This window comes from Dipodomys ordii, unplaced genomic scaffold, assembly GCF_000151885.1.
Source record: "Dipodomys ordii isolate 6190 unplaced genomic scaffold, Dord_2.0 Scaffold60, whole genome shotgun sequence".
In the NCBI taxonomy this organism is placed as follows: Eukaryota; Metazoa; Chordata; class Mammalia; order Rodentia; family Heteromyidae; genus Dipodomys; species Dipodomys ordii.
The window spans coordinates 7,933,985-7,959,302 of NW_012267276.1; positions in this window are offsets into that span (position 1 = coordinate 7,933,985).

The following is a 25,318-nucleotide window of genomic DNA, read 5'->3' on the forward strand; positions in this document are numbered from 1 at the left end:
GGAGGCTGCAATGCTTGGTAAGAAATGTACGCATTATCCTGCCCATGCAATTGTAACCCCTCTGTACAGTATGTTCACAAATAAAATAAAATAAAATTTTAAAAAAATCAAATGAAAAAAAAGGTAAAACTGATAGAAGAAAAAAAATGATGTTTTCATGTCTTTGCCAAATAAACCCCATGTTTCTATGGTTAAAAATCAGAGAAAAGACTTAGTATCAACAAAAAGTGAGCTGGGCATGTCTGTAATCATTGCTCCTCAGGAGGCTGAGGTCTAAAAATCATCGTTCAAAGCCAACCTAGGCAGAAAACTCTGAGATTCTTTTCTCCCATGAACCATCAAAAAGCCAGAAGTGGAGGTTGATCAAGTAATAGAGACTGCTGGCTTTGAGCATAAAAGCTCAGGGACTATGCACAGGCCCTAGTTCAAGCCTCAATACTGGGATTAAAAAACTCAAAACAAAACAAAAATGAAGAATGGCCAAAATAACCTCTTATATCAGCCTCCTGCTCAGGGGTGTTATTTGTTGTGAAGTATACATGTCCCATGTAAACCTGAAGAAAACAGTTCTGTCATCATGACTCTATTTGTGCACCACAATACAATGGCTGAAACCTGGGCCTGTGGAACAAACTTGGCTTCTCCATGGGAATTCATACGAAAACTGCTTTACTGAGAAGCCTGCTCCTATATAAATTGTTTTGGTCGTATTCTTTTCCACACAAGCTGCCATGACTTAATAGCCGTAACAGACTCATGATACCATGTTGTTTCCAAGAATTACTTCTCTTGAATGTCTGCAGCATGCAACTGAAATATTGAGTGTGTGCGACTCAAGCATTAGCTATAAAAAGCAGAGGGAATTAAGGTCGGCCAACACCAGTGTCTGGCACAGGGTTTAAATGTTAGCTTCTGACAGTGGCAGCTTATTAAACAATTTGAAAATAAGACATTTTCCCACCACAAGGAAAACATTCATTTCTAGGGACTTTACAACCTGGGATTTAAGGCTTTAAAAGAAAAAAAAATGCTGTCTGGATTGTGGATTATCTAAAGGCATTGGCGAGAGACCTGCCAATACAATTGGCTTCAGGTTGGAAGGTCTGAAAAGTCCTTTTAAGTAAAGAAAAAAAGATGGGGGGGAGGGGCTCTAAAAAGAAACTAGTCAAAGAACCAAGGGCCAAACCATCTTATTATGAATAGTTGAGATTGTATAAGAAAATATGAATAAAAAATAAAAGGAAACACTACTTTATTCCTACCAATGTTTACTCTGTGTGTGTGTGTGTGTGTGTGTGTGTGTGTGTGTGTGTGTGTGGTTTCTGGTATCTGAACTCAGGACCAGGGCATTGTCCTTGAGCTTTTTTTACTCAAGGTTAGCATTCTATCACTTGATTCACAGTTCCACTTCTGACTTTTTGGCAGCTAATTAGATTCTCATGAACTTTCTTGCTCAGGCTGGCTTCGAACTGTGAGCCTCAGCAATCAACCTCCTGAGTAGCTAGGATTACAGGTGTGAGCCACTGGCACCTGGCTCAAGAGACATGCTTATATAAGCTGTGCCCAGACAGTAAGAAAGAATATTCTCCATGCTACTCAGGAAAATGTGGGTCTCTGGGCTTGAACCTGGAAACCTAGAGCAAGCTTCCTGTCCAGTGGGGTAGCTCTGAGTGAGGCCCAGTCAGGTGCCATTGTGACCAAGGAAACCCAGCAAGACAGTGAAAGTGCTGGCAATGATGTGGACAGAGGGGAACCCCTATTCTATGGCTTATAGCTCTTCAGCGCTCCACTTCCCGAAATTTACCATACTTTCCAGCTCTGTGGTTGAGAGCACAGAAAAATCCTAAGAATCACACAAGTTTTACTTTTGCTAGCTTCTTTCTATCCTTCTTTCCTTCCTTCCTACCTACCTACCTTTTCCTTCTTTCATTCATTCTCTTCCTTCTTTTCCCTTCCTTTCTTATTTCCTTCCTTCCTTCTTTCCCTTCCTTTCTTCTGCCTTCCTTCCTTCCCTCCCTCCTTCCTTCCTTCCTTCTTTCCTTCCTTCCTTCCTTTCTTCCTTCCCTCCTTCTCTTCCTTCTCATCCCTCTCCTCCCATCCCTCTCTCTTTCTTTCTTTTTCCTTCCTTCCTTCCTTCCTTGCTTCCTTCCTTCCTTCTTTTCTTCTTTTGTGTGTGTTGGTCCTGGAGCTTGAACTCAGGATTTTGTGTTTTGTCTTAGCTTTTTTACTCAAGACTGGTGCTCTACCATTTGAGTTTGAGTTCTACTTCCATCTTTTTTGGTGATTCATTGGAGATAAGAGTCTCATGGACTTTGCTCTCCAGGTTGACTTTTATCATTGATCCTCAGATCTCAGCCTCCTGAGTAGTTAGGATAACAGGTATGGACCCCCAGGGCTGGCTGGCTTTTCTTATATGTAACTACCTGTGCAAAAAGTATAGTTGCATGTATGCACAATGTACATGTGAAGTGTATAAAGCACTTAACATGTCTATATGACATCACACATATAATCCTCTTCAAATTGTGCTAATTCAGCCAGGCACTGGTGGCTCACACCTGCAATCCTAGCTTCTCAGGAAGCTGAGATTTGAAGATCATGGTTCAAAGACAGCCTGGCCAGGAAAGTCCATGAGACTCTTACCTCCAATTAGGTACCAAAAATCCACCATACCATACCTAAGATATGGAACCAACCCAGATGCCCCGCAGTAGATGAATGGATCAAGAAAAATGTGATGTATGTATGTATGTATGTATGTATGTATGTATGTATGTATATATATATATATATATATGACGAAATTCTATGCTTCCATCAGAAAGAATGACAACATCCCAATTGTAAGGAAATAAAAAGACTTGAAAAATTCATATTAAGTGAAGTAAGCCAGACCCAAAGAAACATAGATTCCATGGTTTCCCTTATTTTTAATAATACATCTAGGATAATCTTAGCAGACGAGCAGAATAGCTCAATAGCTATATACATATGACCATGTAAGATGATGCTAAGTGAAATGAACTCTAAGACATGGACACAGAGGTTTTTTTTTGTTGTTGTTGTTCTTTTTTTTTTTCCTAGGAAAGATAGTGAGACTTGGAAGTTTCCACTGGAGTGGTAATTCCCAAGACCATCATTTTTTTTTCATTTTTTTTTATTGTGAACATACCGTACAGAGGGGTTACAATTACATGGGCAGGATACTGAGTACATTTCTTATCAAGCATTGCAGCCTCCTCCTTTGTTTACCCTTCACGTCCCTTCCCAGCCTCCCCCCCCACCCAATCCTCCCCTCCCCCACCAAAGTTGTAAAGTTCGTTTTCGACATGACAACTTGTACTTCTCATTGTTGCAACGAGTCCACCAGTATCCTTAAATGACTTGTTTTTCCCCTTCTCCTCCACAAATTATACCGACATCAAATATAGTGAAAGCAGGGGTTATACTGTGGGGGAGGGACATACAAAGTAACAAAGAGATAATCTTATAAATGTGTTAGAAACAAATACATGAAAGAAAAAAAACATTTAAATACATATCTAAGGGTTCATTTTCCTAACATCACATTATCTGACCTTTTCTGCTTGACTCATACATATACTAGATATCTATGCCTCTATCAGAAAGAATGACATTGCCCCATTTGTTAGGAAATGGAAAGGCTTGGAAAAAATTATATTAAGTGAAGTAAGCCAAACCCAAAGAAACATAGGTCCCATGGTTTCCCTTATTTGCAATATCTAGTATATGTTGCTGTTGTTCTTAATGTACTACGTGATTTCTTTTTTCTTTTGTGCTTTTCTCCCTATGGTTTATCCCATTGTCACTGTATTCAATTTTGATACCCTGGGTATTGTATATATACATTTATCTGAATTAGGGAAGGGAAGGTGAGACCAAGGACAAAGGGGGAACCAATGCAACCGAGATATTCACAAGACAATATATGTTGGAAATGATCTGTACAACTTGGCAAAGGGAGATGGGGGGAGGAAAAGAGGGAGAAAAATGAGGGAGAGGGTAACAAGTTAGACAAGAAATGTACTCACTACCTTACTTATGTAACTGTAACACCTCTGTATATCACCTTGACAATAAAAATTTATTTAAAAAAAATACCAGGGAACCGGGCGCCGGTGTCTCACACCTGTAATCCTAGCTACTCAGGAGGCTGAGATCTGAGGATCACGGTTCAAAGCAAGCCTGGGCAGGAAATTCTGTGAAACTCTTATCTCCAATAAAACACCAGAAAACCAGAAGTGGGGCTGTAGCTCAAGTGGTAGAGGGCTAGCCTTGAACTGAAGAGCTGAGGGACAGCGCTCAAGCCCAGAGTTCAAGCCCCATGACCGGCCAAAAAAAAAACACCAGGGCTGAGAATGTGGCTCAATGCTTGCCTCACATGCATGAGGCCCTAGGTTTGATTCCTCTAGCACCATATAAACAGAAAAAGCTGGAAGTGGCACTGTGGCTCAAGTGATACAGCACTAGCCTTGAGCTGAAGAGCCAAGGGATAGTGACCAGGCCCAGAGTTCAAGCCTCATGACAGACAAAAAACAAACAAACAAGTAAACAAAAACCAGAAGTGGACCTGTAGCTCAACTAATAAAATGCTAGTCTTGGGCACACAACTCAGGGACAGTTCCCAGGCCCTGAGTTCAAGTGCCAGGACCAGCATAAAAATAAATAAATAAACCAACAAACAATGTTAGCTCACAGGCAATGTTAATAATAAGTAGCAGTATGACTAATAGTACCCACTCTAGCAGATGATTAGCTATTCACCTAATGGAGGTACAGTACTGTATTTATTGAAGGCACATGATGCCTCCTCAAATCTGACTATGTGCAAGTGATCTTGGACTTAGCACTGAGTGCAGTCTTATTTGGAACCACTGCCTCCTTAGGGGAGTCTGTCTTATCAAAACACAATGAATACCCCCAATGTAAGGGTGCAACAGGAAGTGCCTTCCTCTTCTACTCAGGGATCCTCCTCCTCTTCTTGTCCCCCTCCTCCCCCCTCCCCCTCCTCCTCCCTCTCCACCTCCTCCTCCTTCTTCTTTCTCCCTATCCTCCTTCTTCATCTTATTTTTATTTTTAAATAGTTTCACAAATAAGTAGTATATGAACACAATGGATCTTGCTCAGTGTCGCCCCTTTCATCATTCTCTCCTCCTTCTTAACCTTATCCCTTCCCTAAACTTTCTTAATTTTGTTGGATATGTATAGGATTTTATGACTATATTTCTTTTCTCCCTTTCTGTCTTCGTTTGTCTACTCTGTTCCCTTTGTTCCTACCCACCTCTTTCAAGTACCATTTCCTGGTGTTTATTTTGTTGGACTGTGAGTTAACCTTTCTAAGGAACAAACATTGCATTTTCCCCTGAATGTACCATCTTTTGGTGAACACTTTGTGTGCACTTGGATACCATCTCAGAGTGTTTATTTATATATTTATAGATTAATTCTGGCTTCTACATATGAGAGAAAACATACATCCTTGTTTTTCTTGGGCCTTAATTTACTATGATTTCTAGTTTCTGGTTATTCTTAAAGAAAAGGAAAAAAAGGAATGAGAAGTTTTGTGGTGTTTTTGTTATTGTTGTTGTTGTTTTAATGCCTGTTCTTTTGTGGTAAGTCTTCTGTATATACATAATGATTTAATTAAATCATAAAATAATTCTATTTGCTATTATCTTTTTACAATTGGTAAAATAAGCATATGTCCTTTTTGTTTTGGTCCTAAAAACACTGTGATGTAAGTAAACAAATATTCCTCTCATTTGAAATATGGGAAAATGCCTGGCACCAGTGGCTCATGATTATAACCCTCACTGTTCAGGAGGCTGAGATCTGAGGATCAAGGTTCAAAAGCAACCCAGGCAGGAAAGTCCATGAGACCCTTATCTCCAATTCATCCACCAAAAAGCCAGATGTAGTGCTGTGGTTCAAGTGGTAGAGTACTAGCCTTGAGCATAAAAGCTCAGGAGCAGCACCTAGGCCCTGAGTTTAAGTCTCGACAGTTATACACACATACAAAATGTCTATATTTATCATATATAAAATGTTTTTAGATACTCATGCACTGTGGGATGGTTAAATTGAATTAATGAACACCATCTCTGGAAACATAGTCAATCTCAGATTTAGACTGTTCAGCACTACAGAAAATAAAAATTTGTTTATACCAACTATTCTGTGGTGCTTTATTAAGCAGCCCTAGCAAATTGATGTATAAAAATACTTAGAAAAATAATAATTTTGATAAAAAGGAGAATAGCCAATAATACAGAAATATAAACATATATAACTCTTTGGATTCAATATATATCTCTTCTCTGAAACACATTTCAAACTTAGAAATAAATAATAGTTTTTGGTGTTATACTGTCCTCATTGTATTCCCCTTGTATTAGTTTATTTTCCCAAATGTAGAACTCTTGAGACATAACTGATTTTCAAAAGCATTATAAACAACAAACTCATACAACTGAAAAATCATTAATACTCCTAACCAATCTGTGATCAGATAAATCTATTTTTTAAATAAACATGTTCTTAAAGACAAAATGTTCTTAAAGACAAATGTTAGATGAGATACAGGAAATCAGATGACTAATTAATTGGTTTATCAAGTATTCCATTTTAAGATATTTTAGCCATAGAGTAGTTCAAAATTCTCATATATACCATGTGTCCATTATTTATATTATTGTTTGTGCATAAGATCAGTTCATAACTGATCCTAGATCAAGATCTATGAAACATTACTCCTGCATCTTGAAGCTAATGTGAGCTTATCCTAAACCTTTGAGTTGTTGGGTTTTTTTTGGTCCAGTTGTGGGGCCTGAACTCTGAGCCTGGGCACTGTCCCTCAGCTCTTCAGCTCAAGGCTAGCACTCTACCACTTGAGCCATAGCACCACTTCCGGCTTTTTTCTTTTTGCTTATGTGGTGCTGAGGAATCGAACCCAGGGCCTCATGCATTGCAAGGCAAGCGCTCTGCCGCTGAGCCACCTTCCCAGCCCAGACCTTTGAGTTTTTGTCCCCAGAGTTGTTTTTCTTAATTTAATTTGAAGAACACAAGTCACAGCTCTGCTTATACATTTCTTTTCAACTTCCTCCTGAATTTAGCTCTCCATTGTGAAGCGGTTGGAGTTGGAGAGCCCAAATTATTTCTAAATAAATCACTCTATTTTACTGCAGAAAGGATGAAAGACAGAGAGATCAACAGATACGAAAGAGAAGATAGAGATACAGAAATAGATATACATGATGGTAGATGATTGATAGATGATAGATGGGGGGTAGATGATAAACAGGTACAAAGACATATAAATGCATAATAACCATCTTTATCAAAGGAAAGGAATTTTAATTTTTTACTGTCTAATGAAAATTCCCTTTCAACCTGTTGGCCCTGTCCATCTCCATCTGTATCAAGCTCTAACAATGTACACACAGCAGAGACCTCTCCATTTTCAACACTATTTCTAGTTGCACCCCAAAATTCAAATACCACTTCATTAGTGATGAAGTTGTATTAGTGATGAAATAAACAACAAGTCATCTCTGAGTATGTTGGACCATGGAGTCTCAAAGAATGGGCTTCAGGAATATTACATAGGAAACACTGTAACAAAAATGTTGACAGGTTTCAGTCCCCAATCTGAGTTGCAGGAAAGATGTACCACATCCCTAGCCTTAAAGCTTCATGGTTCTCTTTTGTTGAGAAAACCCTCAGCAGACAGGCACCAGTGGCTCACACCTATCATCCTAGCTACTTAGGAGGCTGAGATCTGAGGATTGTGGTTTGAAGCCAGGAAAGTCTGTGAGACTCTCATCTCCAATTAACTACTGAAAGCACCAGAGGTGGAGCTGTGGCTCAAATAGTAGAGTGCTAGCCTTGAGTGAAAAAGCTCAGGGACAATGCTCAAGGCCTGAGTTCAAGCTCAGGACTGCCGCCTCCTCCATTAAAAAGGAAAAAGAGAACTCCAAACATTGAAGCTACATCATGAAAATTAAACATAACTGAAATTGTACCTAGATTTTCTTGAGAAATTCAATAATCTACAAAGAAAGAATTTCTATTATGGTCTGGGACAGACTGTGGGCCACTGTTTTCAGGATCACTTACCCAACCTGAAATATTCAGTGCTGTAATAGCCTTTAAGGGAAGAACTCATAGACCACCAGATAAAGACTTCTTAGTTTTGCCTATTATTTTAAAATGAATTTCAATATTTATTACCTACTGAGTTTTTGGTTCTAAGATCTGGAAATCAACAGATCCTTAATCTTTCCACAATGAGATTTTTTTAAAAAAAAAAAGGACCATAAAAATAATAACGAGGATTCGCTTCATTGTTTACTCTGTAAATTAATTTTAGCGACAGAGTCAAGCTCTGGGATTACACTGAAGAAACAGCCTCCAACAAACAGGGTTTTATAAAAATCCTCAATAAAATAAAATAAAACAAGCAACAAAGCAACAGGATTTAAAAAAATTAATTTTGTTTATAAGAACTTCTTGGCTGAATAAATGAAACACGCAAAGGCTGAACACATGCCATAATGATTACATTTTGCCTCTGGCTTTTTTGTCTCTGAGCCAGAATGAATCCTATTTTGGTCTGTGGTTATAACTCTGAGCCATTTTTCCTATGAGAGATAAGGCATGGAGATCATGAAGCAGCAGTCATATAAAATTACTAAATGAAACAATATGAAACTGACCCAGTAGAGTCACAGAAATAGTCATTGATTGAAAAAAACAACTATTTTTAATAATATAGTGAAAATTGGTAAATAGCTTCTTAGGCCTGAAGCTGTTTCTTAACTTAATAAAGCCAGCCATATTAATTTGGCAGTACTCCTGGACTAGATTAAGACTCAATTAGAAAAGTGACATAGGATCCCCTCTGCTTGTTCTTGGCATGGTAGAGAGGTTGTCTTGAATGTCTGAATATCATACACACACATGCACACACAACAAAACACAACACACACACAAACACACATACACACTCACAAACACAAACACATAGCGCACACAATACACACAAACACAACAAACACAATACACACTTGCTAACTGAATAAGCATTTATTTTTGGTTCTAAAATCTACACAAAATATCCTGTTCTCCAATTGCTTCTTGGTTAGTTTCTCTTCCTCTTCAAAAATCTTAACACACAAAGCAAAAGTAGGAGTGGAAGTTAAAATTGTCAATCTACCTAGAAGTAATAAGAACAAATCTGCCAGTTGTTTGACCCTCACAGCACAGTAACCAATGCTTACCTGCCACTTGAATGTCATATGACTGAAGTGGGTACTTCCAGAGAACAGTAAGTTAAATGGAATTCTACTTCTCCATCAGAAGGAATGGCATTGACCCATTCCTAAGGAAATGGAAAGATGGAAAAAAATTATACAAGAAAAGTAAGATAGACCCAGAGAAATATGGGTTGCATGTTTTCCTTCATTTGTGGTATCTAGCCTATGCCTATAAAAGCTACAGGTAAACATACTGTATGGTAAACAAAAAAAATACTAGGACAGGACACACAGTGAGACCAAAGGAAGATATTCTAGGGTAGAAATATATAGGCTCAATATCTGTGTGCATCTGATAATATAAAATGATATTTATTGAAAAGGACTCCAGGAAATGGAAAGTAGAGGGCTTTTTTCCTTTGTTGTTGTTTTTGTTTTCTTTCCTTTTTGTCTTGCTTATTGATTTATCTGTCTTTTGGAGGGTGAAGGAGGAGACAGAAATGGAGGGACAAAGGGTGAACAAATGCAGCAGTGGTACTCACTAGACACAATGTGGAAAATGAACTATACAACTTGCAGTTGGGGACAGGAGGGGAATATTGGGAGAAAGAGAGAGAGAGGGAGGGGTGACACTATCCAAAAAGAAATGTACCCATTACCTGACATGCAGTTGTAACCTCTCTGTACATCACCTTAAAATAACAATTAAAATACATTAATAAAATATATGCCTTAGGTTTTGGCAATGGTTACCAATGAAGGTTTTTAATTCTTGTAATGTGCCTTTTTTAAACATGTTATAATGTTAATATTTGATCTTCAATCTGTAGGAAGTAAAGGCTGTCATTGTATTCCAGTTTATAAAGGAAGGCATTGAAACAGACACATTCAGTATCTTGTCTGTAGGCACACATCTACAAAGTGGCAAAAACAAGACAGCAACTCAGAGGATTTGATTTCAAAAGGTCTCTAACCACTATGCTAGGAGCCCCTCTCAAAGAACAATCACTAGGTAGTCCTAGAAAACAGCCTTGGATAAGAAAAGCAGAGTCCTCACCCACTATAAAGCTAGTGATGGTTATGCCTAGTCCACACTCTGTTCAACCCAGCAGGACATTACAATTAGGTGTGTTAATTTTAACTGATTTACAATTCACTTTATTTGTTTGTTAGTTAGTGCCAGCACTGGGGATGGAACTCAGGACTTCTCACTCCCACTGGGTGTTTTGCTCAAGGCTGACACTCTGCCGAAGTTGAGCCACAGCTCCACTTCTGGCTTTTTGCTAGTTAATTGGAGGTAAGAGTCTCATGGGCTTTCCTGCCCTGGCTGGCTGGCAAAAACGATCCTCAGATCTCAGCCTTCTGAGTAGCTAGAATTACAATTATGAGCCACTGTCACCAGCCTTCTTGATGTGATTTTTAAAATACAGTTCTTACTTTAAAAGCTCTATTGAAGAAAATGACTTGAGGATACATTTTTTATCCCCAAAGTTTTATCCTCTCAAAGTTTGTCTTGTGGTTTCTTTTTGAAGTATTTAAAGTTATGATTTCCAGCCAGGCACCCGCCGCTCAGGCCTGTAATTCTGGCGACTCAGGAGATTGAGAGCTGAGGATCGAGGTTCGAAGCCTGTATAGACAGAAAAGCCCGTGAGACTCTTATCTCCAAAAGCCGCAAGTGGAGCTGTGGCTCAAGTGGTATAGCACCAGCCTGGAGCAAAAAAACTCAAGGACAGTGCCCAGGCCCTGTGTTCAAACCCCAGGACTGGCATGCACACGTGCATGCGTGCACACACACGCACACGCACACACACACACATGTTTTGTCTTCCTATATGCATGCACAAGCCCCCCAGGCCTGCGGGCGGTCCCCGCATCGCGGCGCCCTGTGTGACCATATGGGACTGAGGAAGGAAATCTCTGCCACTTGCAGAAGTGAGAGGAACACATGATACATGCCAGCTGTAGTGTGGGAAGTGGTGATGCCGTTTCATTTCTTAAGGAATTAAAGCAGAATTGAAACGTATCCAAAGACAGCATGTTTGGCCTTTACAAGGAAGAGAAAGGAAAGGCAGGAGTGTTTTCTCCCTGCCATGGTGTGTGAGTTTTCGAGGACATAATCTGAGTAGTTCGGGAAACTCCAGGAAGGCTCTGGAAGGCTACTTGTGTTTCTTGTCCCTCTAATCTAATACACCCATCAACCTGAGGTTAAACAGATATTTCTGGTCTTTCCCAAAGACAAAAACAAATATTACCTTAAGTAAGTAGTATTAGGGAGAATGTCTTAATAATTATAAACATTTATTTGGTACTTTGTCTCTGTTCCATTTTGCCAGTGTTGGCAAGAAGAGAACTTTTCCTGTTATTTGATGCATTGAACCCCAGTCAGTGTTTATGGTGACTGACAAAGCTCTACTGTACCACATTCAAATGTCATCAGAAATATATTGTTCTGTGGATGTTGTATTTTGTATATGCCTAATTAAGTTTACCCTAATTATGTTTCACCTTTATGGGAAAATGGACAAGTTATCAGTTGCCTCGTGTGTAAGTACCAAGATTTTTTTTTTTTTTTCTTTGGGTCGGGTCATGGGGCTTGAACTCTGGGCCTGGGCGCTGTCCCTCAGCTCTTCAGCTCAAGGCTAGTGCTCTACCACTTGAGTTACAGCGCCACTTCCGGCTTTTTTTCTTTTTGCTTATGTGGTACTGGGGAATGGAACCCAAGGCCTCATGCATGTAAGGCAAGCGCTCTACCACTGAGCCACCTTCCCAGCAGTACCAAGATCTTTAACCTCCATACTTGAGGCTTCTTCTTTTGTGTGCAAGTTCTGAGGCTTGAATTTGGGGTCTGTGTGCTATCATTGAGCTTTTGCACTCAAAGTTAGCACCCTGCCATTTGAGCCACAGCTCCACTTCCATCTTTTTGATCATTCATTGAAGATCAGAGCCTTAAAAACTTTCCTGCCCAGGCTGGCCTTAAACCCTGATCCTCAGATCTCAGCCTCTTCAATAGCTAAGAGTACAGGCATGAGCCACCAGTGCCAACATGTCCTTTGCAACATGTTCTGGTGCAAAATCCACATTATTGTCAGGCAGTGGTGGTTCATCCCTATAATCCTAGCCACTCAAGAGGTTGAGAACTGAGGATCATGGTTCAAAGCCAGCACAGGGAAGAAAGTCCATCTTATTTCCAGTGAACCACCAGTGGCATTTTGGCTCAAAGTGGTAGAGTGCTAGCCTTGAGCAGAAGAGCTCAGGGACAATACCCAGGCCCTGAGTTCAAGCCCCAAGACCAACAACTAAATGAAATTCATTTTATTAAAGTGTTGATTAAAAGTCAATTGAAGATTAGGTGACAATAAAATCGACATAATTTTGACCATTTTGAGCTTTTGTTTATAACAGATTCCAAAGCATCCTTATCAACACTCAAAAAAGATAAGGGAAAGTATGCCTGGGTTAAAGTCCAAAATTTCACAGTCAGTGATTGATCAGTGAGCTCAACTACAGCATAAATGCTTAACCTGTGTGGATCTTGGGTTCAATCCCCAGCACCAAAAATGAAAAAGAAAAGCACAGAAATTGTACAAATGCTTCATTTTGGCATCACATCCATCATAATGACATAAGAGGATTTCTTAATAATGAAAGGATAAAAATATCTATGAAAACATGCTATCAAGTGTGTTGTACTGTCTTGCCTTAAGATACTATGAAATATCATCAACTGTGAATATTAAGTGAAATTTCTTGATTTGGCTCTATTTCTTACATAGATCACAAAGACTTCATTAGCAGCATGGAGCATAAAAATTAACATTTTAATCTGAGTTAAATTGTTTTTAATAAGATTTTGATCAAAGGGCTTGTTTAGTCTTTGTCATTGTATAGGGGGTTTCAAGAGACTACAGCTCATCCTTCATTTTCTGAGAAGGGTTTGCATTTTAATGGTCTATACTCTGCCCTGAGACAATCTTTCATAGCTGGAAGATGCTTCATATTTTCTTTTTTAAATTTGTATTATAAAGGTGATAAGGGTACAGTTCTTCTTGGGCAATGTCACCCCTTCCCTCGCTCTCTCCCAGCTTTTCCCTCCCATTCCTGGCCACAATTTGTATAGTTCATTTTCAACATAGTTCCTAGTGAGTACCAGAATATTTTTTTCTTAAAAAAAGCCAAGTTCCTGTTTTAGACAACTTGTACACATTTTAAGGAAATACTTTTAATTTTTATTACACTCTATCTTGTTTATGCATGTTTTCCAAATCCCAAATTAAAGTTAAAAAGGATGACAACATTGTTATGACTCTGTGTGTGTGTGTGTGTGTGTGTGCGTGTGTGTGTGTGTAAGTGTATGTGTGTGTGTGCTGGCCCTAGTACTTGAACTCTAGGCCTGGGCTCTGTCCCTGAGCATCTTTTGCTCAAGGCTAGCGTTTTACCACTTGAGGCACAGTACCACTTGCAGCTTCTTGGTAGCTTTTTGGAGATTAGAGTCTTACAGACTTTCCTGCCCAGGCTAGCTTTGAACTTCAGTGGTCAGATTTCAGGCTCTTGTGTAGCTAGAATTATAGGGGAGAGCTACACGTCTCCAATAACAATATTTTTCAAAGTTAATGCTTTATCGGCAATGGAAGGGCCATTATTTTATAAAGCACAGTTATACCTCTGTTTCATTGGTATTTGGAAAAATGCATAAAGACTAGAAATAAGACAAGACTAACTGCTAAGCTGGGTTGTGGGTCATTGTTTCTACGTTTAAAAGATGGCCCATCACCTGTGCTTTGATTGTACACAGCATTGTATACAAGCACAAGCACAAGCTTTCAGTTACTATAATGAAATACCCAAAGCTAATGCATAAACAAAGGTGATTTATTGGGGTTTATGATTCTGGTCCAGATCAAGGGCTACATCTGGTAATTGTCTTCTTGCTGGCAGAGTCCCAAGGAATGCAATATATCACATGATAAGAAACAAGGAGCACAGTTCGCTTCTTATACAGCCACCAGAATTCAAGCAGCAGATCCACGCAGATAGTTTTATCAGTGCCACTCACCGCTCACACACCCCACCTCTAAACACTGCTGCTTCACCCAGTATCTATCCTTTCAACATACCACAACTGGGATGGAAATTCCACACAGAAACTCTTAGCAAACACATTCGAGACAGGTGCCAATGGCCCATACCTGTAATCTAGCAACTCAGGAGGCTGAGATTTGAGGATTGCAGTTTGAAGCCAATCTAGGAAGACAAATCAGTGAAATTCTTATTTCCAATTAATCAACAAAAAGGTAGGTATGGAGCTGCAGCTCAAGGGTTAGAATGTTAGCCTTTAGCAAAAAAGCTCAGAGACAGCCCCCAGGTCCTGAGTTCAAGTACCAAGACAGGAAAGAAGGAAGGAAGGAAGGAAGGAAGGAAGGAAGGAAGGAAGGAAGGAAGGAAGGAAGGAAGGAAGGAAGGAAGGAAGGAAGGAAAGAAAGAAAGAAGGAAGGAAGGAAGGAAGGAAGGCAGGCAGACACACTGAGAACAAAAGCCAATCATAGCAGAGCCTGTGTGGTTACATTTGAACTCTGAACAATCATCTTTCCTTACCTTTGAGGGTTTGTTGCCAGGCAATCTGAGAATAGCAACTCTGTGAATTCTTCAAGTCCCTTGTATAGATTTGCATCATGTGCAGGAAATGGCATGGAATCTACAGACAACCTTCTCCACACTTCTCATGGCCTCTGATCACTTAGAGTGCCTAGTTAATGCAAATGATGTACAAGTTATACTGTATTGTTTAAAGAATTGTGAAAACAGTCTATACATGTTTAATGCAGCCACAATGTCTTTTCTTTTTAATATTTTTAGTCCATGTATGTTTGAACCCTCAGATAGAGAGGTGTCCAATACAGATAATACTTAATAAAATACTAAAAGGCTATATATGTAATTAAAATAAACACTTAAGCATCAACAATACTGAAAATGGCATGAAACAAGACAATCACTAAGTGCTAGATATCTAAGTATTTTGTAAATATAAGGCCATTTGATATTTACATTAATCTATGGAAGAAAATATAGATTATTACCTTACAATGGCAAAACTAAGACACATAAATGTGAATTAAGCCACCTAGGTCAGAGCTATTGATTAACAATCTATTTTAGGATTCAGTTCCTTTAGCCATAAAGGTATACTGCCTTCTTAATATTGTTTCATTAGAGGACCTCAAAATGTAAATTTGTTTATTGACTTTCTTAAACTATTCCTTTTTTAGTTTGCTTATTTTGTTTTATGCTAATACTGGGCCTTGAACTCAGGACATGGGTACAGTTCCTGAGCTATTTTGCTCAAGGCTAGAGCTCTATCACTTGAGCCATGCTCCACTTCTGGCTTTTTGTGGTTAATTGAAGTTAAGAGTCTTTCATACTTTTCTTGTCTGGGCTGGCATTAAACGTTGATCCTCACATCTCAGCCTTCTGAATAGCGAGGAGTACAGGTGTGAGCTGCCAGTACCTGTCTCTTAAAAGTATTATTTATACAAAATCAAGAGAGAGTGAGAGCGAGAGAGTAAGCAAGAAAGAGAGAGAGAGTTGAATATATAAACAATATCAGGAAAGGACTAAAGTCTATTCTTTTGAGACTCCTCTAATAAAATCCCATAAACTAAGTAGTTTATAAACAACAGAAATAGATTTCTCACAGTTCTAGAGACCAAGAAGATCCCAAGCAAGTTGTGGGCAGATTTGATCCAAGGCCCTCTCTCTGGTTTACAGATAGAACCTTTGTGTGGTGTCACCACAGGTGTGGGTGGGGGGGAGTAGGGGGGGGAATGAGGCTTCTTTCTCTGTGCATAAGGATACCAGACTTTTCTGGGCACTAGTGGCTCACTCCAGTAATCTAGCTACTCTGGAGGCTGCGATCTGAGGATCACAGTTAGGGAGGAAAGTCTTTGAGACTCTTATCTCCAATTAACTACCAAAAGGCTAGAAATGGAGCCATGGCTCAAGTAGTAGAGCAGTAGCAAAAGCTCAGGAACAGTGCTAGGCCCTGAGTTCAAGTTCCACAACTGGCACCTATCCTTGTGTGTGTGTACACACACACACAGAACACTAATCTTATTTGTGAGGACTCTGCTGTCTTGACTTAATCACCTTCCTGAAGCCCCTTAAATAACATCACTTTGGAGTTAGGAATATTTGTTTGCTTATCCAGCTCCTTATTTATTTACTTAGAAATGGGGGTCCCCATGGGCTCAGACTAGCCAATTCTTTGACTCTTGCAATCCTTTTGCCTCAGTTTTCCTAACTGGCTGAGACGAGAGGCACACACTATCCCAGGCTTGTGGGTCAGGATTGTAATCTATGGATTGGGTGTGGGGAGACACACACTGACAACACAGCAAAAGGTAATATGATAGAAGTGCATCCTAACCATTTTACTACTGACAGAAACTGTCAGTACTCACTCGGACATATTGAGTATTGATTAATTGCTGCAACTGTAACTAAGCATTTTAAGATAATCAATCATCTTACATATTTCAATATCCAAATTCATAGGAAAAGGAAACAGAGTGAGGATAATTTGCTGAAAGCCAAATTTTGACATGAGTTATGATAGAACCACAAATTTCAAACCAGGAAGTGTGACTTTAAATCTCACAGGCTTAATGCGTTTCTTCCGCATTAACCCTCTCCATTTCATTTCCCATCCCCTAGATTCAGTAATCCCATTCAATGTACCTTTAACCTCACAAGCTACTTTGACTAAAGTAGCCCACTTTTCTAAGGCTCTCATTGCTAAGATTAGTTTTAGATTACGTTTGATTAGTTAAATCACAAATCAACCTTGTTAAGCATAGAGCTTCAAAGGAAACAGAATTAATATATTTTAAAATGTATTTATTCTGAATTTCTGAAAATACCTTTTGGAAGGAATATGTTAGTAATTTGACTCTTAGATGTTATTTTAACTCTTCTTAAAGTGAAATCATATTTTTTCCTGACATAATGTGCTTATATGTTAACTCCCTTTAAACTTTTATTTTTTCCTGTATTATTACTTCCCAGAGCAATGCTCCCTAGCTGATGCAATAACAAATCATAGAATCATTCGCTATTATTTTTGTTATACTAAGGAAAGTCCTCAGCTAGATCATAATTATCTTCTAATGTTTGAATTTTAGTATTTTTCAAAACTTAATGCTGGAAAATGACCTCACCAAATATGACAGCAGACACCTATAGTCCCAGCACTTGGGAAGTTGAAGCAGGTAAGATCAGCCTGAGTTACGTGCCAAGGCAACAATGATACTGCTATAGGAATAAACAGAGACATTAAAACTATTATTCCCAGAATTATAAAAGATAGGTTTGTTTTGTCTTCTGAAAAAACTGCATGTTATTCTCAACACTCTGGCAATCCTACTGTGCATGCATGTTTCTTAACATTTTATTTTTATCCATAAGTAGTTATACAAAGGAAGTAGCATTCAATGAAGTAGATTATGAATACTATGAATCTTGATCAATGTCACTCCTTTCAACATTCTCCTTCATGTCTCCTAACCCTACCCCTCCCCTCAATTTTCTTAATTTTATAGAATATACATTGGATTTTATAACTGCATTTCCTTTTTAATCAATGCTTAAATAATAATTAGCTTCAAAGCAGTTTTCTAAGCCAACTTCATTGATACCTTTACAAAATCAATTACTTACTATTAATTAGATCCCTTAGCTTTTTCACTGTTGGTGTTTCTGTGGCACTGGGGATTGAACCCAGGGCTTTGAGCTTGCAGAGTAGATGCCTGGAGGACATCTCCAGTCTCTTTTCTGCGCTGATTATTTTAGAGGTAGCATCTCACTTCACACAGCGCCCAACCAGAGTTGGCATGCGTCTCCGTGCTGCTGTTGCCCACTGTGTTCAACCATTGCTAAAGATGTAGTTTTGTGAAATTTTTGCCAGAGCTCACCTCACAACTCCCAACTTTCCACCTCCCAAGTAGCTAGGATTACAGAGCTGACCCACCACATTCATCTTTTCAAAACACTTCACTTGTGTCTACCTTATCTTCAGCCTCTACTGAGAAACCTTCTTCTATACCTGGATCTTGAAGGTGCTCTCTCTCTCTCTCTCTCCCCCCTCTCTCTCTCTTTGTGCCTGTTCTGGGGCTTGTTCTCTGGACTTATGCACTATGCCTGAGCTACTTTTTGTTCAAGGGTAGCACTCTTATCACTTGAGGCACAGTTCCACTTCTGCTTTTTGGTAGTTTTTATGGGAGATAAGAAGCTCACAGACTTTCCTGCTTGGGATGACTTTGAACTGTGATCCCCAGATCTCAACCTCCTGAGTAGCTGAGATTTACAGGCATGAGCCACAGCATCAATCTCTTGCAGGTTTGTGTAAGCATTTCTTCCCCAGCCTCTGCAGCATCTGTGGCTGAGCCCAGGTCATTGCACTCTGCTTCACTGCCTTTTAAATCTGCCTGCAGTTCTACAACAAATTCTTCATGAACTTCTCCATTTAACACTGTTGCATGTGACATCTTTTGCCTTCCTGGACATGGGTGTGAATTGCACAGTAACTCCCCTCTCCTCCACAGAAGGGATGTCCAGGAAGTGGAAAGCCATTTTCAAAGCTTGAACAGCAAATAAAGGAGGAAAAAGTCAGATTTAAAACAAAGTTTTCAGAACCCTAGACCTACTTTCTGGGATGGTGAGCAAGACTGACTACAGGTGACAGTGGGCCTCCGGATCACAAAATAAAACAGACTTTTGCAGCATTTTAGAATAAGCAGAGACTTTTATGACCGTCTTTCTATGAGGAAGAAGGATTCTTGGATACCGAGCAGCACAGGGTCTTTTTCTGAGAGTTCACCACATCAGAAGAGCTGGGTTACTTCCAAGGGTGGAATTAGCAGAAGAGGCAGATACATGCAATAGCATATTTCAAAATAAGAACGTTAGTGGGAATTCTTTCGCAGGAAAGAGCCCAAGAGGTTGCAATCTATTAGCTTTCTTTCCAATTCCCATAAATCCAGAGCAAAATTGCCCCAAATCTCCATTTATAGTTGATGCTAAATACATGTGGAAGAGGAGACGATGGGTAATCCCCCTGTCATGCTTGGCTAGTTTTCTGGAAAATAACAATAAATTTGCCAAACTTAATCTGAACTTGTTGGGCTCTGCTGAGACTTTCATCCATAATTAATGTGAGGTTTTCGCCATCCCTGTTCTCATCCTCCTTTTTTTGTGGTTTGGTGATACAAACCACAGACATTCACAAGTGTACAGGAAATTCAATAGAGTCTTTCAAAAGTTCTCATTTTGCTTGGCATATATAGGTTTTTGCAGTCTGCAACAGGACTAAACTAACATTTCAAATGAAGCTTAATGAAGTAATTTCACACAAAAATTTAAAAGTTACTGAAACAATTCAACCAAGTTAATGTCACTGGAAACTACCCAACATGCAATTCTGGTTAGCAACATATCATTTATCTACACTGATACAGAAGATCTTTATTCAAAATTTTCTATGATATCGTTGAGTCAAAAGACAACATGACAAGAACAAGTTGGTGTTGTGGTAGCCTTGACTTGTTCGAATAAGAGAAATCTCTGAACAAAAGAGCGGAATTGTTTTGCTGTATACACAGGGATATGTTCGCTTTAAGTATCATTTAGTTTATTAAATTTAAAAAATAGCAAATAGATCCATATGGTAGAATATTCAAAAGTTATGGGAGAATATAGACAGTCCATCTTCTGCTCTGCTCTTCTGGACAGATCACAGTTCATTGGAGAAATTTTCATTTCCAATCCTTGAGCAGTTCTCCATGTCTAGTCACAGCACATTGAACAAGCATCTACATACCAGGAGGTCAAGTATTTGCATACATATACACGTTTCCATGTATGCATGTATTTCAATGTGTGGCTTAATTTTTTTTACATTTACATAGCGATACAGACACCATTTCAAGCAAATGACAATATGTTTTATACACACTTTGTTTTTGTTTTTCTTTTAATATTAATCAAGGTGTCTTGAATATTACCCAGCACACTTTTTTTACATTTGTAGTGGGAGAACAGGAAGACTAAGGCACACAACCATGTCATAATTATAATAGTAGCTAATACTGTTAAAACTCTAGTTTCTGGATTCTAGTGCTGCTCTAATGTTTTAGCCAACTCAATTCCTTGCCCTTTCTTTCTTTCTTTCTTTCTTTCTTTCTTTCTTTCTTTCTTTCTTTCTTTCTTTCTTTCTTTCTTTCTTTCTTCCTTACTTTCTTTCTTTCTTTCTGTACTGAAACTGTGACTTGGACTCAGGGCCTAAGGACTGTCCCTCAGCTTTTTCTTTCAAGAGTAGCGTTCTACCACTTAAGCCACAGCTTCACTTCTGGCTTTTCAGTGGTCAACTGGTGAAAAGAGTCTCATGAACTTTCCTGCCCAGTCTAGCTTTGAACCAGGATCCTCAGATCTCAGCCTCCTGAGTTGACAGTTTTACAGATGTGAGCCATCAGCACCCACCTATCACATATTCTTTCTATCTCTCTCTTTCTTCCTTCCTTCCTTTCTTCCTTCCTTCCTTCCTTTCTTTCTTCCTTCCTTTCTCTCTTTCTCCCTCCCTCCCTTCCTTCCTCTTTCTTTCCTTCTTTCTTTCTATCTTTTCTTTCTTTCTTTCTCTTTTCCTTTCTTTCTTTCTTTCTTTTTTTCTTTTTTTCTTTCTTTCTTTCTTTCTTTCTTTCTTTCTTTCTTTCTCATTCTTTCTTCCTCCTGTCCTCCTTTCCTCCCTTCCTCCCTCCCTTTCTTTCTTTCATCTTTCCTTCTTTCTTCTCTCTCTTTCTTCTCTCCTTTCCTCTCCCCCTCCCTCCTTTGGGAAGTGAGCCTAACCAAACACTCATTGTGACAATGTAGAGGTCAATTTGGGGGTATGTTTCTTTTTTACATCCTATTTCTCTGGAGCCACTCTTTTCAAATCATTGCACAAGTGTGCCATGCTGTTCCTGATCACGGCAGAGGCAATTTCTTCAGAGATCCAGTTCCTACAATAACAGCCATAGATCAGAAGAGGAGGGAGTTAGGGAATAGTGGTTTGGGGTCTGTGATTTTTGGCCTAGGACTGGTGGGAGCTAGGAATCTGAAGAGCTGTTAGCTTTCTAAACAAACATAACCTCTGATTGCATTAAAAAAGGAAATGGAGTCTAAGCATGTCTCTTCATTAAAAAGCTTTAGAAAAGTAGCATTCGTGGAGTTCACAGTGGGCATCCATTGTATAAGCAAAAACAATGAGAAAAATCAGGAGGCTGACATCTGAGGATCATGGTTCATAGCCAGCCTGGGCAGGAAAATTCTCCCATTAACCACAAAAAAGCCAAGATGGTGTTATCTAAGTAATTAGAAGTCTTAGGTATTCTAAACTTCATAGACCTTTTATTTATTTATTTATTTAGATCAAGAATGTGTCTCAGAAGTTCAGTCAACTATCCAAGAACTGGTCAGCTCAGCTGTGTCTGGAAACTGGTCCCTGCTCCTAGCTAGGTTTTGACATGAAGGCTAGATTTCATCAATATTTTTCATTTTGGAGAGCTTTGGAGGCAAATGTGGACATGCAATTTTGCCACTAAAACTTCACGGTGACAAACTTAACAAGAAGGACTCCTGTCCAAATGGAGAATCTCATTACTTTCCTTTCATGGATATTATTTCCCTTTCACATAAACTTATTCTTTACAAAATGAACAAAAACCTAAACAAGAGAACAATTACTGAAATCAGGAGGAACTGTTATTTTATTGAGGGTAAGAAGTTAGTATCATGGGATACTGATAGATACAGAAAGCTGGAAGTGGATCTTTCACTAAAGCATATAGAAAGGGAACACAGTGGGGAGAAAGAGGAAGAAGGCTAAACTAACATTCAGTTTTTGTTTTTCCTCTGTGTCATTGATTAAGCCTAGCTACTTGGGAGGCTGAGAACTGAGGGTCTCAGTTAACGCCAACCCAAGCAGACTCTTATCTCCAATGAACTAGCAAAAAGCCAGACGTGGAGACATGACTCAAGAGGTAAAGGGCCAGTGTTGAGTTAAAAGCCAAGAACATGAGGTCCTGAGTTCAAGTCCCAGTGGCATATGAGAGAGAGACAGAGACAGATAGAGAAAAAGAGACAGAGAGGGAAAGAGAGGGAGAGAGAAGAAGGAGGAGGAGGAGAAAGGAAGAGAGAGGTGGGTAGAGGGAGGAGGACAAGGAGAGGAGAGAGGATGGAGGGTGGAGGACAGAGGACAGAGGAAGGAAGGAAGGAAGGGAGAAAGGAAGGAAGGAAGGAAGGAAGGAAGGAAGGAAGGAAGGAAGGAAGGAAGGAAGGAAAAGGAAGGCTATGAGGCCCCTGAGAACATGTTCACAATTCACTTAAAGGACAATATCTTGAAAAGCACTTATATGAATATAGACATGTTATTTGTAATGCTTAAAACCTATCCATGATTGGAACAGCTCTCTTACAGAAGTTTCTCTGAGGTTTGGCTTGTCTTAAATGGAAAGTAATTATATTGGAGAGAAATTAAGTCTTTGAGAAGATAGTACTTCAGTTACAAAGCAAATGTGTGAATTGGCTTAATTATAGACGTATTCTGAATGTTTTAAGGTGGAATTAGAACTAAGATCCTCAACAAAAATAAAAGAAGAAGAAAAGTACATATTGAGGATTTAGCTTCCACCAATAGTGATTTTCTTTGCAACGGGACAGGATCTCTCCTTCCTAAGATCAGATGTTATACTAAGCAATAATTCTTCCCCCCTGCTACTTACTTCTGAGGTTCAAAGAACTACCAGGTGGCTTTGATCCATCCAGGCAAAGCAAAGGATTTTCACCTCAATTAAATGGTAGCTTTCCAAATCTATTTGTGTGGAGGAATTTAGGCATGGAGGCCCTTAAGACACGTTAATAGGTGTGACTAGATTTCTATTTACCAATTAAAGTGCACCTTTTCAGCAGGTTGGAACGCTGGTCTTCAAGGGTTTTGATCTTCTGCTAGAATAGATTGAAATTGAGGAGTCAAATAAAAGTTTCATGATTAGTCAATTCTAACTTATTGCATTTCTGCATTAGGTAGTCCCACAAAGATTGTTCAACATCCCCTTGAGACAAAACCTACTGCAACCCTTTGCGATTGCTCCTAGCGGCCACTACAGGTCAGTCTTACTCCAGTTTTTCAACCTAGCTTTGCAAGACCCACATACACATGTGCATGACATGTCCACGTTTGCACCAGCAAAGAAAGCACTAGAGACAGAACGTTCCAGAGGCCACAGGTACAATTAGAACAAGACCCACGTATACATGTGCATGATATGTCCATGTTTGCACCAGCAAAGAAAGCACTAGAGACAGAATGTTCCAGAGGCCACAGGTACAATTAGCAGATATACATAGTTTCAGGATGAAACTAAACCTATCTGAGTCTGTGATTTGAGACCAAAAAATGTGTGTTGCATCTTCACCTTAATGCATTTCTAGGAAAGTTATCAAAATTCATAAAAACTTCCTCTAAAATATGAAATGAAAACAGTTCAGATGTGAAATCTAACTGTTGTGTTCTGGCCCAGAATGAAAATTTAAATGTTTTATTTGAGAGAAAAATAAGCCCCCCTTCCCTCCCTCCCTCCTTCCCTCCCTCCCTCCCTCCCTCCCTCCTTCTCTCTCTCTCTGTCTCTCTCTATCTCTCTGTCTCTGTCTCTCTGTCTCTCTGTGTCTGTGTCTCTGTGTCTCCCTCTCTGTCTCTGTCTCTCTGTCTCGGTCTCTCTGTCTCTGTCTCTGTCTCTCTGTCTCTCTCTCCATGCCAGTAATAAGGCTTGTACTCAGGGCCTAACCCCCTTGCTTGACTTTTTCTCTCAAGGCTGACACTCTGCCACTTGAGCTTCACCTCCACTTCTAGCTTTCTGTTGATTAACTGGATATAAGAATCTCATAGATTTTTCTGTCTTAGCTGACTTCAAATCATGATTCTCAGATCTCAGTCTCCTGAGCTGCTAGGATTACAGGCAGGAGCCACTGGTACTCAGCTCATGTTTCTTTTAAAGTCATAAGAATCACACTCAAACTTGTACTGAGTTAACTGATCCTATTTGAAGAAGGGTGAAGGAATTTTGAAAGTACACTTACTAAGAATTTGACAGCTATATCATCTGTAAAATCCATGACATTATATCCAGGAGCCATTTCCTATTTACATGAGCCAGGTAATGCTCATATTTAAAATGTGGAATTCTTACAGAAGGGAGAACATTTCTTTCTACAAAATTTACACACAAATTAAGTCAAATAGCGAGTGTATATACTTCATGTCATAAACAATAAGATGAACACAAACTAAAATGATTTGTCAGCTATCACTTGGAGTTCAAAACTGACAATGTAATATAGCTGGGTGAGTGTCATCTTCTTGCCTGTAATTCTAGCTATTCAGAAGGCTGAGAGCTAGTCAAGGTTTCATAGAGCAGATCTATGAGACTTTCATTGCCAGCAAAAAATATGCTAGAAGTAGAGTTGTGGCTCAAGTAGTAGAGGACCAGCCTTGAGCAAAAACGTCAAGGGAGAGCACAAGGCTCTGAGTTCAAGCCCAATATTAACACACATACACATACATACACAAAAGAAAATGTCATGACAACATTACTAAATAAGAAAATGTTATGATATTTATATCATGATCAAAGCAAATCAAGTGCTCATTTTGTTGGTGTTGCAAATAGGTTGCTAAGCCTTTAGCAATAAGTAGGTTAAAAAACATGAGCAGTCTTTTGGAGCTAACATTTTAACTTTCGGGATGGAGCTTAGCAAAGCCCTCATTCATTTGTTGAAGAAAGTATATACAATTAGATAAAGTAAAAATTGTTTTTTTAAAAAATAACACAAACCCAAAGGTTACTATTGAGAGTATAGCTAAATTTATTTCTATATTTTTCACTAGTTAATTTAGAAGAATTGTTTTGGAAGATAGTTGACTGCTAAGAAATTTCCTCTTACCTGTGTATTTCTACCCCTTT